This window comes from Sus scrofa, unplaced genomic scaffold, assembly GCF_000003025.6.
Source record: "Sus scrofa isolate TJ Tabasco breed Duroc unplaced genomic scaffold, Sscrofa11.1 Contig1214, whole genome shotgun sequence".
In the NCBI taxonomy this organism is placed as follows: domain Eukaryota; kingdom Metazoa; phylum Chordata; class Mammalia; order Artiodactyla; family Suidae; genus Sus; species Sus scrofa.
Window position 1 is genome coordinate 311,817 of NW_018084835.1, and position 16,343 is coordinate 328,159.

Consider the following 16,343-nt stretch of genomic DNA (forward strand, 5'->3'; position numbering starts at 1 on the left):
TAATATATGATGCAGATGCACAATGCACACTAAAGTTTCCCTAGCCTTGGAACCTCCATGTGCTGCAGGTGTGGCCATAAAAAAAAAAGCCTATGGGTAGTGGCTCAAAAGGCAGAGAAAATTTTATGTGAAATGTTTCTTGTTCTGCCTCAAGAATGGTTTTGTTTAATTGAAAGTATTACTTTAGCTAATAATACATCAATATTGGTTCATTCGCTATGATAAATGGACCCTACTAACATAAGGTATTAAAAATAGAGGAATCTGGAGGTGAGCTGTATGAGTATTTTCAGTACTATTGTCACAACTTTTCCATAAGCCTAAAACTATACTAAAATAAAATATTTTAATGTATTACATTTTTTATTAAAATCTTATACTTTGGGGTTTGGGATCATGTAGGTGTAGTACCTATCCAACTTTTTTTAAAAAGAGAGAGGCAAAAAAATAATCACAATAAATGTAAATTCCTGGGTTCTTAGGAACCAAGGTTCCAATTTAGCTGGTCCAGGGCTAAGCCTAGAAATATGTATTTTTACAAAGCTCCCCACATGATTCTGGTGCAGGTGGCTTCAGATCATACTTTGAGAAGCATCACCTCCTTCTAGTATGTTTCATTGGAGAGCTTGGTGCATGACACAGATGAAAGCCATTCAGGTGACTGGGCCCTAGCCAGCCACACTGACAGTGTTTAGTCTAACCTCAGACATAGACCATGAGCAGCATCCTACCACAATAAAGGAAAAAAAACCTGACAGGACCCTGAGTATGAAGAACAATCACATCAGGAAGACTTCATTCCTTGGGGAAAAATAAACCTGGAGGTCCCTTTTCTGTGCGGCTGATTGATTCATTTGTTCATTCACATGTTCGTTCATTTCCTTCCACCTTTTCTTCTTTGCTTTTTAAACAGGCACACCTGTGGCATATGGAAGTTCCTGGGCCAGGGGTCAAATCAGAGCTGCAGCTGCCAGCCTATGACACAGCCACAGCAACACCAGATCTAAACCACATCTGGGAACTGTATCACAGCTCAAGGCAACACCAGATCTTTAACCCCCTGAGGGGGGCAAGTGACCAAAATTGCGTCCTCAAGAGACAACATCAGGTCCTGAACCCACTGAGCCACAACAAGAACACTTCTTTCTACTTTTAAGGACTTATTTGCAGGAGGAGCTGTGCCAGATGATGGGATTCCATGTGGTGAGCAAATGCAACCTGCATCCCTTCCCTAGAAATTCATTCATTTTTTTCAATTTTTATTTCTTTTTCTCTTTGAGTGGATTTGCAATGTTGTGAAAATTTCTGCTGTACAGCAAAGTGACCCAGTCCTACATATCCCCCAAAACTTGAGAAGCTGATTTCTGGGTCCTTAGACAGCCCAGGGAATTGCATAACCCCTGTCTGTCTCTCTTGTACAATGGCCATCCCATCCCTACCTCCATGCCACTCTTCCCTGCAAAGAATAGCAAAACATGGAAGGTTCCTATTACTTCCTTCATCAACCCATGAACTGAGCCCAGGATGAGATCCACCAAAGTAAGAGCTATGAGGTGGCAGAGACTTTTCCAAAATGTCAGGGAAAATTGCATATTTAACCACATTAAGTCCTTCTCAGTGGACCTAGGGACTGGGTCTCTCTGCTTTTAGATGGACTTGCCTCAACTCTGCTGTCATACTGTTGCAGAAACCATGGCAGCAGAAAGAGACAAGCTGCACTTGGAGACGTGGAATAGCCAGGTTTATTCAGCACCAGTGTGGGCTCAGAGGAGTCACTCCCAGAGTCTGAGAGGTGACCTGTTTTTCCCATACAAGCATCCTGGCCCTCCCCCTTCCCCAAGCAGACAGTGTTCCTGTTTAAGAAGCTGCTGCAAGATTACAAGAAGGGTGGCATGGGGTAAACAAAGCTGCTCTCAGGCAGGCAGCTGCCTCCTCAGCCAGGGGTGGGGGGGTGGGGGTTGTTTCTCTAGTTAAACTCTCACTTCAGAGTGTTATTAGTCTTTGGCTCAATGCACAAGCTGATACCGAGACTGAGCTCCTGGGATGGGTTGGCTGCTGGGTCTCCCCACAGGGCCTGGGATGGTGAGGAGGATGGCGGGGCCCTGAGGAAGGGCACTTCTGTCATGTCATTTGAGGGGCTGTTGGAATTGCAGATCCAAGTGGGGACTAAGACATACAAACAATTGGTAATTGGAAACAGCACTAAGAAGCAAAGTTCTAGACCACCTGTCCAAAAAGCATATGTGGTCAATAAGCACAGGCCTCTGGAAATGTCAGCCAGGGTCCAGGTGCCATTTTTGCGTCAAGTTGTCCCCATCAGTAAGAAGGTAGCCCGCGACCCATGCTTTGATGATCTGTCAGGGGAATATAATCCTGAGGTTTTTGATAAAACGTATCAGTTTCTAAATGACATCTGAGCCAGATAGAAAGAGCTTGTGAATAAACGGTTGAAGAAGCACCGCTAGGGGAGGAGCATGAGAAACCACAGCAGCTGCTTCAGAGCATGGAGCAGCAAGACATGGCACAGCAGGAGCAAAAGTGGCAGCAGGAGATCTGCCTGGTCCTGAAGCAGGAGTGGTGGGCTCAGGCCCAGCAGGGCCATCGGCCCTACTTCCTGAAGAAATCTGAGCAGTGCCAGTTGGTCCTAGCTGAGAAGTTCAAGGAGCTGAAATGCAGCAAGAAGCTCGAGAGCTTCTTGAGTTGAAAGAGATGCCGAAATGCAGGCAAGGACAGAAGACATCTCCCTTTAAGCAAAGAGTAGTAAGGAAATGTCCTCAGCTCTGCTGCTGCCCCAGCAAGAAATGCAGCTCCTGGGACACATTTGGGCTGGGCCTGTTCTTCTGGTCCTTTCCCACTCAAGGGCAATGCTCACAGCTCCCTTGGAACTAGATTGGCTCAGAGATGACTGAGAGGGTCTGGGCTGCCCCAGGGCTGGATGAGAAGAGCAGTTCAGCCTTGTGCCACAACACACTTCCTCTCCTTGGACCTGGATCACTGTGTCCTCCTGTCCTTCTCCCACTTTCCTTGAAACAATGATTCTGGTATAGAAGGAAAAGGACCAGTGAGTGACACTGAGGCCAGTTGAAGGCCATAGGGCCTATGAGTGACTCCCAGGACTGGGTCTTTATGTGGGAGCCAGTTCATAAACACTCTTGTCACTCATCTTTTTTATTCTGCTTATGTTGTGGGCAACATAGAATTGCTGTTTCAGGGGTTGTGCGTGGGGTGGGCAGTAAACCTGAGGTTGCTACAAAGTGGAGAGTTAGTTCACAGCCCCCTCCTACTTAAACCCAACAGATGACATGATCATTCAAAGAGGGAACCAATTCCACAACTCATCAACATAGCTTTGGTATCCCATGCAAGGAGAGATAGGAGGGGAGGACAGAAAACTTCCCCAGTAGGTCAGCACAGCTGGCTCTACTGTTTGGGTTGCAGATTCAATATTGCCCACATGGACTAGAAAGTATCCTTAAGCTGACACTTCAGTTTAAATGGCCTCAGGTTGGTAGTACCTTGAGGCTCCTGGCACACAAGCAATTGCATTCCTTTTGAGGATTGTATGTGAAACACAGGCCTTAAAGAATTCCTTCAGATAAAATTTCACTTATAGTGAAAACACAAAGCACACAAGGAAAGAAACTACTGTGAGCAAGAGTCATTAGGAACAACAGCAACAGAATCAGACATGCAAAGACTAAGATGTTGGAAGCATAAAACAAAATGTAAAAATGTCTTAGGTTTAAAGAAAAGTTCTGACTAATGAAAAAACATCAAAAAGGACCAAATTGGTTTGATAAAAAAAGTTTTTAATGGAAAATGGAGTATTTGAAGTTAGAAACTTATTATGGTTAAGTAGCAGATGAGACACACCTAGAAGGAGAATGAACTGGAAGTAGATGTGGAGATGATGGAGCCCAGGAAAACTGGGAAATGGAAACTAAGAAAAAGAGGTTAAACACGTGGAAGAAGGGAGTTCCCTGCTCCGGCACCACAGAGTCCATGGCGCCTCCGCAGCACCAGGATGCAAGTTCAATCCCTGGCCTGGCACAGTGGGTTAAAAGGATTTGGGGTTGCCACAGCTGTAGCTCAGATCCGATCCCTGGCCAAAGGACTCCATATGCCACAAGCGGTGGCAAGAAAAGAGAGAAAAAAAAAAAAAGGAAGATAGAATGAGGAGGTGTGACACAAATTGCAGTTCCAGAAGGAGAGAGTTCTTGAGAGGCAGAATTTTCTAAAGCAATAGAACATAAAAGCCCTAAGAATCAGGAGGACCAGACAGGAATGTGAGGGGGAGGGGGGTGGTCCTAGAAAAATCACACAAACTAGAGAACATTAGAAAGATTAGCATCTAAAAAACAGCTGGAAAGGAAGGGGTAGAATTCAAAGCTGAGACCTCTGTTATTGCTTGATGCTTCCGGGATGGTGAAAAAGATGTCCTATTGACAAAAACACACAAAAAATGCATTTCACCCAGTGACCAAGATGAAGGCTGTAGCTGCCAGCAGAGTTCTGGCCCAGAGGGAGCAAGGGAGCCAGTGCCATGGCCTCCCCAGTGCCACATGTGTCAATTCTACCATAAAGCCAACAAACCATTTCAGGATTATAAAAGCAGAAAAAGACAAACTACTGGGGCCACAGGAACCTTAAGAAAATAGAAGAGAAGCTTGAAAAAAAAAAAGATAAAGTCTGAGCAGTTAAAATTCCTCTTAAAAAAAAAAAAAACTTACTTCAATAAGATAACCTTGAACAGAGGAGATGTCCCAATTGAGGAGATGTCCCGATTGTGCATTGCAGTAGATGGAGCAGTTTTGGGATCCTGGCTCCAACTCTTCCAGCTTTGTGAACTTGCTCACCTCAGTCTTTCTTATCCAGATTCTCCTGTTGTAGAGTAAGATCACACTGGCCTCTCTGGGCTCAGAACACAGGGTCTGAGCCATGGTGGACTGTCCCTAGGTGCAATTCTGATAAGGATGATGGTGGTGATGGTGATAATGATGATAGCGATGGTGTGGGTAGCAGTGATGGGGTGACTTCCTATCCACAGGCATTTGGGGACAAATGGTTTGGGGTGCAGTTCAGGCAGCAGTACTAATTGAACCCCACACCCAGGACCTTAATGTACAGCCCAGGTGGACAGCAACTACCCAGACCAGCAATCCTCAAACTCTTTGATCTCACGATCCCTTTATCCCCTTAAAAATTAGTGAGGAATCCAAAGGTGTTTGTTTTAAAACAAATCTTTAAAACATAATTATCATCTTTCATTAGCCACTGAAGCCATGACACCATCACTTGTCATGTTGCTTCTGGAAAACTCTGCTGGATGCTCATCTTTAAAATGAGAGTGTGGTGGGGAAGAAAGGAGTTCCCATCAAGGCTCAGCAGGTTAAGGACCCAATATTATCTCCCTGAGGATGCAGGTGTGATCCCTGGCCTCACTAAGTGAGTTAAGGTTCCAGCGTTGCCACAAGCTACAATGTAGGTCACAGACATGGCTCATTTTGGTGCTGCTGTGGCTGTGGCTATGGCTGTGGCCAGCAGCTGCAGCTTTGATTCAACCCCTAGCCCTCCAACTTCCATATGCCACAGGTGCAACCAAGAAAGGCAAAAATGGAAGAAGTTACTTCTCCTAAATATTTCTGACATTTTCACAAGGGTATTAGTCCCATCTCAGGGAATTCTTTTTCTTCTAGCCTTTTGGTTCAGTTTTCCACACCAAAATATTGCCCTCCCTTTTGACCCCAACATTGCCCATGCATGTGCACATATAAACGCGCACACACACACACACACACACACACACACACACACACACACACACACACACACACACACACACACAGGCACAGAGTCATCCTCCCTCCCAGGCATCACCACCACACCTAGGGGAGGAATTCCAACCATTGGCTCCCAGTCAATACAAGACAATCAAATTGCACACAGCTTGAAAGACCCAAGGATAATTAGAAACAGGCAGGGCTGAAGTTTGCCTCAGGTCTGCCTGCTGGAAACACGAAAGATTTGCAAGTCACAGGCACAGATTAAACAAGACTGTGACAGCAGCTTGGGCAAATAAACTGTTTTTAATGTGCCCTCGGGCTCTTTGGAAGCAGACTGGACCCTGAGCATACAGTTGCTTGACCCATCACAGGTTACCATCATGACTGACAATGACAAGGCACTCTCCACCAGCCCAGCTGAATATCAAAGTTTGCAAATTGCCCACCCTGGGGAAAGATCCCTGCCACAGATGATTTCCCTCAGCCCACACAGAATTATCTTAAATATCAGCTGGTTCCTAACATTAAAAGCCAAGAGAGTGCACATAAAAAATCTGAATTTCTAGCTCTAAAAAAAAAAATCCAACAATACTAGGGCTATGTTTCAACAGTGGGCTTCAGCAGAACAGTAAATACTGCCTTAGAGGGTACTTGTGTATCCTTTATACCTTAACTTGAAACCACTAGGTGGCACCTGGAGGAGGTGGGGGCTCCAAGGGTCTTGGGTTCAGCACAGAAAGAATTCAGCGAGAGGTAAAGTGACACATCAGAGGTGACTTAGTGGGATGGACTAGGACTTTGGGGTTAGTCAGTGGAAACTATTGCATTTGGAGTGGATAAGCAATGAGATCCTGCTGTAGAGCACTGGGAACTATATCCAGTCACTTGTGACGGAACATCATGGAGGAGAATGACAGAAAAAGAATATGTATGTCTGGATCACTTTGCTGTACAGCAGAAATTGACAGAACATTGTAACTCAATTATAAGAGAAAAAATTAAAATCTTTTTAAAAAATTTATTTTTGTCTTTTTAGGGCTGCATCTGTGGCATATGGAGGTTCCCAGGCTAGGAGTTGAATTGGAGTTGTAGCTGCCAGTCTACATCACAGCCACAGCAACACAGGATCCGAGCCACATCTGTGACCTACACCACAGCTCAGGGCAAAACTGGATCTTTACTCACTGAGCAAGGCCAGGGATGGAACCTCCATCTTCATGGATGCTAGTCAGGTTCATTTCCACTGAGGCATGATGGGAACTCCAAAAATTTTTTTGAAACAAGTGAATTTTTGGAGTTCCTTTCATGGCACAGCAGAAATGAATCTCACTAGGAACCATGAGGTTGTGGGTTCGATCCCTGGCCTCGCTCAGTGGGTTAAGAATCCAGCATTGCCATGAGCTGCGGTGTACTTTGCAGGTGCAGCTCAGATCTGTTGTTGCTGCAGCTGTGGCATAGGCCCACAGCTATAGCTCCCATTAGACCCCTAGCCTAGGAACATACATATGCTGCAGGTTTAACCCTAAAAAGACAAAAAAGACCAAAAAAAAAAGATGTGAATTTTTTTTCTTGTTTAGGGCCACACATGTGGCATATGGACATTTCTAGGCTAGCAGTCGAATGGGAGCTACAGCTGCCAGACTATACCACAGCCACAGCAATGCCAGATCTGAGCCACGTCTGTGACCTACACCACAGTTCATGGCAACACCAGATCCTTAACCCACTGATTGAGCTCAAGGATCAAAACTGCAACCTCATGGTTCCTAGTCAGAATCATTTTCACTGCACCTCAATGGGAACTCCAGTCTTCCTCATTCTCGAATAGCTTCCCTCATCAGTGTCTCCTCCATGTCCAGCACAGGGGTCTTCTTCTTCTACATGGTCAAACTGGAACAGTCATGGTGCAATGGAAATGAGCAAAAAATGGTAATATATGTTAAAATATGATCAATCATCATAGGTTTCAGTATAAGGTCACCTTTTCCTATATTATGTTTCAGTGCGTGCAGAGAAGCATGTCCTAGGAATCATTAACTTGGTAACCCCACTAGGCAGGATGTTGCTCTCACTCCACCATTGTTTTATTGTTTTAGGACATGTCTTGTGGCTTTGTCACTAAACAAGCCGGCTTGGTTTTGCTGTTAAGCTGGCTTGCTTTCTTGAATGATCACTAACTCACAGAGGTCACTAACTCACAGAGGTCTCCCATACTTTTTTTCTACCTATGATCCCCTAGTGGGATTAACTATTTAATCACCCACTCTGACCCTTTACTCTGTCCCTATTAAACCCATTTCTCTCAACTATATCACCTGCCACACCCATCAGCTACTGTATTAGGTGTTATATATTCTCAGAACTAATACTACTGGCTATTTTAAAGGCTCATGGTTAGACCCACTCCATTTACAATCAGGTTTACTATAATCTCTACTATGCAGAAGCTCCTCTGGGAGCTGATGAGCATGAAAAAGGCCTCCAAGAAGCTAAAAGTCAATGCAACTTGCTCTGGGTAAAGGCATCAGACTTGGTTAACTTATTTCTATTTTATGCACAAGTCTTAAAGATTTTTTTTTCAAATCAAACTTTTCAGTCCAAAGAGGAAAATAATTAGAAGCAAAAAAAAAAATTCCACATGGTGAAGATAAGGAGGAATCCCTTCCCTCTCAGCCCCCACTCAAAATACACACATACACACAGAGACACACACACATACATAAATCAATATTAATGGTGGAAATAGAAGTAAACACTCTCCCTCATGTTGAGATTTACTATATAGCTGCAATAATCAAGACAATGTGTCACTGGAGTTCCCACCATGGCACAGTGGGTTGAGAATCCTATGGTATGGAATTTCCAATTGTGGCTCCGTGGTAACAAGCCAGACGAGTATCCATGAGGAAGCCAGTTCAATCCTTGGCCTCTCTCCATCGATTAAGGATCTGGCATTGCCATGAGCTGTGGTGTAGGTTGCAGACACAGCTCGGATCCTGCATTGCTGTGGCTGTAGTGTAGGCCAGCAGCTACAGCTCTGATTAGATGTGGAGCCTGAAAACTTCCATATGCCACAGGTACAACCCTAAAAAAGTAAAAAAAAAAAAAAATGAAAAAAGAAAGAAAGAATCATATTTAAAAGGCTTCGGTCACTGCAGAGGAGCAGATTCGATCCCAAGGCCAGTGCGTTACCCCAGCTGTGACTCAGCTTCAACCCCTGGCCTGGAAACTACCATATGCCAAAAGTGCAGCCTTAAAAAAAAGAGAGGGAGTATCCATCGTGGCTCAGTGGTTAACAAATCTGATTAGGAACCATGAGGTTGTAGGTTCGATCCCTGACCTTACTCAGTGAGTTAAGGATCTGGCATTGCCATGAGCTGTGGTGTAGGTTGCAGATTCAGCTTGGATCTGGTGTTGCTTCAGCTGTGGTGTAGGCCAGCAGCTACAGCTCCAATTAGACTCCTAGCCTAGGAACCTCCACATGCCAAGGCAGTGGCCCTAGAAAAGGTGAAAAGACAAAAAAAAAAAAAAAGACAATGTGGTGTTGGCAGAGGAGTAGAGACATAAGTAAATGGATCAGAATAGAGAGCCACAAAATAGACCTACACAAGTATACCAAATTAACTTTGAACAAAGGAGAAAAGGCAATTCAATGGAAGAAAAATATCATTTTCAATAAATGGTGTTAGACAACTAGACTTCTAGAGGCAAAAAAATTAACCTCAACCTAGACCTCAAACCATATAAAAAATTAACTCAAAACTAATGGTGGAAAATAAATGTAAAATGCAAAACTTTATATAAATATTCTAGGAAGAAAACTAGAGAAGACTAAGGTACCTAAGACTGTGCAAAAAGTTTAATCAGACTCAACGCCATAAGCATGATTCAGAAAAGGATAATTTGGACCTTGTCAAAATTAAAAATATTTGCTCTGCAAAAGACCCTGTTAAAGGAATGGAAAAAAAAAGATTACAGACAAGGAGAAAATATTTACAAATCATTTATCCAACCAAGAATTTATACCTAGAATACACAAAGTACACTCAAAACTTGGCATTTAAAAAACAAACCATGCAATTAGAAAATAGGCAAAAGACATGGACAGACCTTTCACCAAAGATGATATGCACAAAACAGTCACAAGAAAAGATGGTCATAATCATTAGCCATTAGAAACACGCAGGTTAAAACTACACTAAGAAGTCACTTCCATAGCTTATTCTACAATAACTAGAACAAAAACAGGGTGACAACATCAAAGACTGGCAAAGATGGGGAGAAACTGGATCACTCATACATAGTGGTGGAAATAAAATGGCACAGCTACTCCAGAAAACAGTTCAGCCGTTCCTTTTAAGGCCAAAAATCAACCTGCCATGTGACCCAGGAATTGCACTCTTAGGCATATATCCCAGAGAAATGAAGATCTAAATTCACACACAAAAAACCCTATAGTATACAGATGTTTTATGGTTGTTTTGTTTATAAAGGCCCCAAACTGGACCTATCCAAATATCCTTCAAGGGGTGAATGAGCGAACAAATGAAACGTGGTACATCTCTCCCATGGAATAATATACAGCAATAAAAAGGGAAAATATTGACACACTCAATGCCTTGGATGAACGTTACAAAAATTATAATGAGTGAAGAAAGGCCAATCTCAAAAGGACACCTACTTCATGATTCCATGAATATAACACTCCTTAAATAACATGGAGATAGAGAACAGATTAGTGATTAGGGATAGGGGAATAGGTGGGTGTGTCTATAGAGGAGTAGCAAGAGGGATCTGTGCTGGGCAAGTATTGTTAGGTATCTCCATCACCATGGTTGCATGAAACAACCTTAGTTATGTGTAACAAAATTACTGAGTTACACACCTACACACACACACACACAGATGAAATGCGTGTATAACAATGTGGTGAGGTCTGGAGAAACTCTGTAGACTGTACCAATGTCAGTTTCTTCTTTTTGATATTGTCCTGAAAGAAATTCCCTTTGGGAGAAGCAGGCTAAGTGTCCTCAGGACCCCCGTACATTCTTTTGCACCTTCCTGTGAATCTGGAATTGTTTCAAAATAAAGGATTTTTGAAGCCTACATTATTTTAAATTTAGAAGGTCCCTTTTACTGTTGGAACTCACGTTTCAGCACAGTGATCAAGATGCAGCCCCAATGGTCCCTGGCCTCCCAGAACTCCCAGTTCCTGCTGACTTGTCTCATACCCCTGGCCAAGTAATGTCTCTTCTATGGAGCTCAATCCCCCACCTTCAAAAGGAAGAATGAATGACTGTTCAAAGCTCTTGCAGTTCTCGGGATGCAGGACCTCACATGGACTAGGGAGAATGCCATGTACCGATACCAGGACATGGCAGTCAAGGAGATGGTGCCCAAATGAGAACCATTAGATATTTGCTTTGGGTTCTGCAGCCTGACTGGCATGGCCAGCTGATGGAGGATGAAGAAATGGGGGCTTCTGGAAGACACGTGAGAGGAGATAGGGAGGGAGGAATGAGGAAGCCCTGGGAGCATTGCAGGTTGCCACCTGATGCAGGCACACTTATGTGTGGGTATGAAAGCCTCAGCCCACAAGCTAAGCTCCACCCTAACCCCATGCCCCCAGTACTGTCCTAAGCTGATGCCTGGATACCAGCATACTTAGGGCATCTTGTCCAGTCCTATGGCTTTAAATGCCATCAATTCACAAATGCCTGCCAGAGTTACATAGTTTTTCCTTTTTACGGCTGCACCAGCAGCATATAAAAGTTCCCTGGGTAGGGGTTGAATCAGAGCTGCAAAAGCAGTCCTACTCCACAGCCACAGCAACACCACATCCAAGCTGCATCTGCAACCTACACCACAACTTGTGGCAATGCCAGATCCTGAATCCACTGAGCAAGGCCAAGGGTCAAAACCATATGGTCAGGCACATGTTGTTAGGTTCTTAACCCACCGAGCCACAGTGGGAGCTCCCATAGTTACATCTTTAGCCCTCACCTTTCCCATGGCATGGAGACTTGTTTATCAAAATGCTAACAACATTGACACTCAGCATCTCAAACTGTAAATGGCCCAAACCAAACTCTTGCCTCCCTGTCAGCCAAATTTGCTTCTTCCCCAATTTTCCCTCTCTGGAATCAGTACCCCTGAGACTCCACCTCCAATGTACATTCCAGATCTATCTACTTCCCACCATCCCCACTGCTACCACCAGCCCCAAGGCATTTGTCTCCCCTGGACCTGAGCCTCTGCTTCACCTCTGCCCCTGGTAAATGATCCTTCTTCAGTGTTCATTAGAGCTGGTCACCCCCCAGCTTAAAGCCCTCCAATGGCTTCCTGGCTCACTTAAAATCCAAAGTCCTCACCCTGGTGAATATGGCCCCTTCTTCCTCTCTGACATCATCCCCTCCCCTCCCCTCCCCATCCTGCCCCCTCACTGTGCTGCATGGGGCCTCCTTCTGTTCCTTAGATACCACAGACCCTCTGCACAGACCATTGCCAGAGTGGAGGCTCCTGCACAGATCTTTTCATGCCTGGCTCCTTCTCATGGGCACCCCTCAGAGACCTGCCTGGACCAACCTTTCCAAGATTGTATACCAGTCACCCTCCCCTCATCTCCTGTTTCATTTCTTCCTACAATAGGAATAGTTTCATAATTTGTTATTCATACCTCGTGCCTTGCTTGTCTCCACCATGGGAACATGGGCAATGGGTGAATAGGTGTCTTCTCTACTTTTTTACTCCAAGTGGCTATGACATGCCCTGGTACACAAATGATGCTCAATAATACTTGTTAAATGGATGCATTGCTGCCCAGGCCACATGGATGCCCTTGGGTTAGGGTCCTTCAGGCAGGAGAGCATTGATTCCAGTGTTCCCTTTGACAACACTCCCTTTCACGAAGGGTGAAACCCTGATCTGGGCAGAGTAGGGCTCAGCTGGGAGATGAGTAAAAAGGCTAAAGCCAAGGACCCTGAAGGACACCCAAATCCTGGGCAGGTGCAGAGCCTGGAGTGAAGCAGACACCTCCCTGAGGACATGAAGAGGTAGCATCTTGGAGCTGGTACAGATCATCCCTTACCTCTGCACAGGATGAAGCCATCAGCCCCAAGATGAAAGAGGAGAAACACACCAGGACAGAGATGGACATGGGACAAACCCCAGAGGTGTGTGGAGTTAGGGGTGGACAGTGTGACCCTGATGATAACCAGGAAAAAAGTAAATCCAACATTTACATAGCTCTTAACTAGAGATGCTCACTTAAAGGAGAGAAATAATTTGCCACCATCTTAACGTCCCTTGATTTTAGTTTTTGGGGATTTGGGTGTTTTGTTTCATATCAGATTGCTAAAGTACAAAATCAGAAGTTTGATTTCAAATAAAGAAATCAAGAGAAAGGTAGGTGTGGGCCCCAAATATCCCACTCTATGGACACATGAAGTCAGCTGGGCCAGCTGCCTGTGTGTTTGGCTACAGGGCATGTCTTCAGTGATTCACTAAGTACACACAAGACAACTCTGAAGGAATTAATATACCCCAAAGGCTTTGGGGCCCTTTCTCTGTCATCTTTTCTCTGAAGATTTACAGTGCAAATCCAAGTACTTCAAAGACCAGCACTGGAGGGGTGAATGGGAAGTCTGGGAAAAAAATTATCATATATAGAATGGTTAAACCACAATGCCCTACTGTACAGCACAGAGAACTATTTTCAATATCCTGCAGTAAACCACAATGGAAGGGAATATGGAAAAGAATATAGATAGATGTATATATATATATATATTTGGTATATGGTAGAAACTCACACGACATTGTTCATCCACTAACCTCAATAAAATACATTTTTATAAAAAAGTGAACTCCTCGAAGTTCATAAATAAATTTCAAGGCAAATGAGAAACTAAAAAACAAAAGAAAACGAAAACTCACCCAGCCCTAACAAATACGCAAATCAGGGGAGAAAAGAATCTTTTTAAAAGTCCCCAAATTACACACTACATGAGAAAATAAGGGGGGTCTGGGAGTGATGGAAATTTTTTTTTTAATTTTATTTTCCCACTGTACAGCAAGGGGGGAAATTTTTTCCTTCCATACTGTTTCCAAATTTTCTCAACAAACACTAAAATGCTTTTAAGATAAGAGAAACATTATCCTTATGAGAAATCAAGTTCATGATGAAGGGGAGAAGGTCTTCAAAGTATTTTACCAGATGTTTCACTTCCACGAATTCATGCTAATAGAAGCTGTAGTAATAAGACCAGAGAGACACAGTTGTTGCACAATCAAAGAAACCCACATCACACTGCATCTTGACCTCCCAGGCTAGTGTCACAAGAAAAAACACACTTTGTGGTTGACTCTGTGTCACAAATTAGAAGGACCTGATGAGAAAAGACAGACAAAAAGCCCTCTGATTAACTCATGGAAGCCAACACAGATGGCCCAGGTGGCTCCTGAGGGCTGGTCTTAAAAGACATGAAGAAGCAGACAGCCTCTGCCACTACAACACAAAGGCCCTTAGGCCCTTAATGAGTGACATGGAAATTATATTCCCCATTTGCAAAGCACTTGACATGCATTATCATTTCTGACCAGTCCTAGGTGGGGTCTAGTCTGATATTATCATATCTGGCAAAGGAATTGTATGCAAAATTGATAAAGAAAAACAAAATATGAAACTCTTCTATAATGATTGTAGGACCCAGTTACAATGGCAGAAGGGACATCCCACACACACATCCACCAAGCAGTTAGCTGCCATACAACCCAAGTGTCTGTCCTACAATTTGACTCAATTCTAACATCATTTCCTGGAGTCAGCATCATATGCCATGGGTTAAGGACTCAGCCCCCCCCCAAGACACTCCAACCCCACTTCAGATGTCAATGGCAAGCCATAGGTCCCCAGGTTACCCACAACATCTGTCCGACTTGGCTACAAATCAGGGGTTCCCGGGACCCCTTCCTTGGGTTCAGGTTAATTAATCTGGTAGAGTGGCTCACAGAAATCAGGGAAACACTTACATTTACTAGACATTCAAAGGATATGACCAAGGATGCAGAGAAACATCAGATGCAGAGATACATAGGACAAGGTCTGAGAGGGTCCCAAATGCAGGAGGTTCTGTCCCTGTGGGCCTGGGATGCATCACCCTACTGTTGTAGATGTGTTTACCCATTGAGAACCCCTCAAAAACCCCATACTATTGGGATTTTATGAACACTTTATCTAACTCCATTTCCAACCCCTCTCTCCCCACTGGAGAGTGGGAGGCTTAAAATTCACAGCTTCTAATCATGCCTTGGTCTTTCCAGTGACCAGTCCTCACCCAGAGACACCTCAAGAGAACAAAAAGATGTTCTTGGTGCTCTAATCACTTAGGAATTTACTGGGGCTTTTGGAGCTCTGTACCAAGAATTGAGGACATAGTGCAATATAAATATTTTCCATTATCTCACGCTTTGCAACACAGTAAGACAAACCACCAATTTTTTTAATGGACAAAAAATAGGAACCCAAACTATGTCCCAATGAGAACATGTGGAGGGCTCCCCGGTGGTCTATTGGTTAGGACTTTCACTGCTGTAGCCCAGGTTTGTCCCTGGTCTGGAAACTGAGATCCCACATCAAGCCATTGCATGCTACAGCCAGGAAGAAGAAGGAGAAGAATTAGAAGAAGAAAAAGGAGAAAATGAAGAAGGAGGAGTAGGGGGGAGGAGGAGGAGAAGAAGAAGGAGAAGAAATGTGACTAGTCCAGAAGCACAAGAACAAATGTTCAACATAGGTAGTCACCAGGAAAAAGAAAAGTAGAACCACAGTGAGATGATTCTACACTCTCACTTAGATTAACCTAACATTAAATGGAGCAAGGTATATTGGCAAAGATGTGAGCAGCTGAACTCTCACACATTACAAGAGGGAATACAAAATGGCATCACCATTATAAAGAACTCTGGCAGTTTCTTACAAACTGCCAAACACATCCTTATCATATAACCCAGAAATTCTGGTCCTAGTCCCTTAAACAAGAGGCATGAAAACATAAGTCCTCACAAAGACATGCATGCAAGTGTTCAAAATGGGATGGTGACTACATGTGACTGTCAAAAATTGGAAACAAATCAACTGTTCATCAGGAGGCAAATGGAGATGCAAATGATGGTACATCTATTCAATGCAAAACCACTCAACAATAGAAAGGAATTAACTCTTGCCAAACACAAAACATGGCCAAATCTCAAAAATGTTAGGCTGGACAAATGAAGCCAGCCACCAAGAATGACACCAGGAAGGATTCCATTGACATGGAATTTGAGAAAGGACCAGCCTAAGCCTCAGTGATGGAAATTAGATAAGTGGTTGCCCCAAGGCTAGGGGTAGGAGATTGGCTGCAAAGGGACCTAAAGGAACTTTGGACCAAGAGGGAAAGAGTCTCCGACCTGATTGAAGGATTTGTTTCAAACATTTTTTTAATTTGCCAAAGGTCTCCATTTAAAAATGGATTTTTTACTGTATATAAATTATACTCCAGGAAGGTTGATTTTTAAAAGAAA

The 16,343-nt window shown here is 43.7% G+C and overlaps 1 pseudogene; it reads left to right on the plus strand.

The window, feature by feature from the left end:
• The first annotated feature begins 2,009 nt into the window (after positions 1-2,009).
• On the plus strand, positions 2,010-2,761 carry LOC110258098 (annotated as a pseudogene).
• Positions 2,762-16,343: the final 13,582 nt, after the last annotated feature.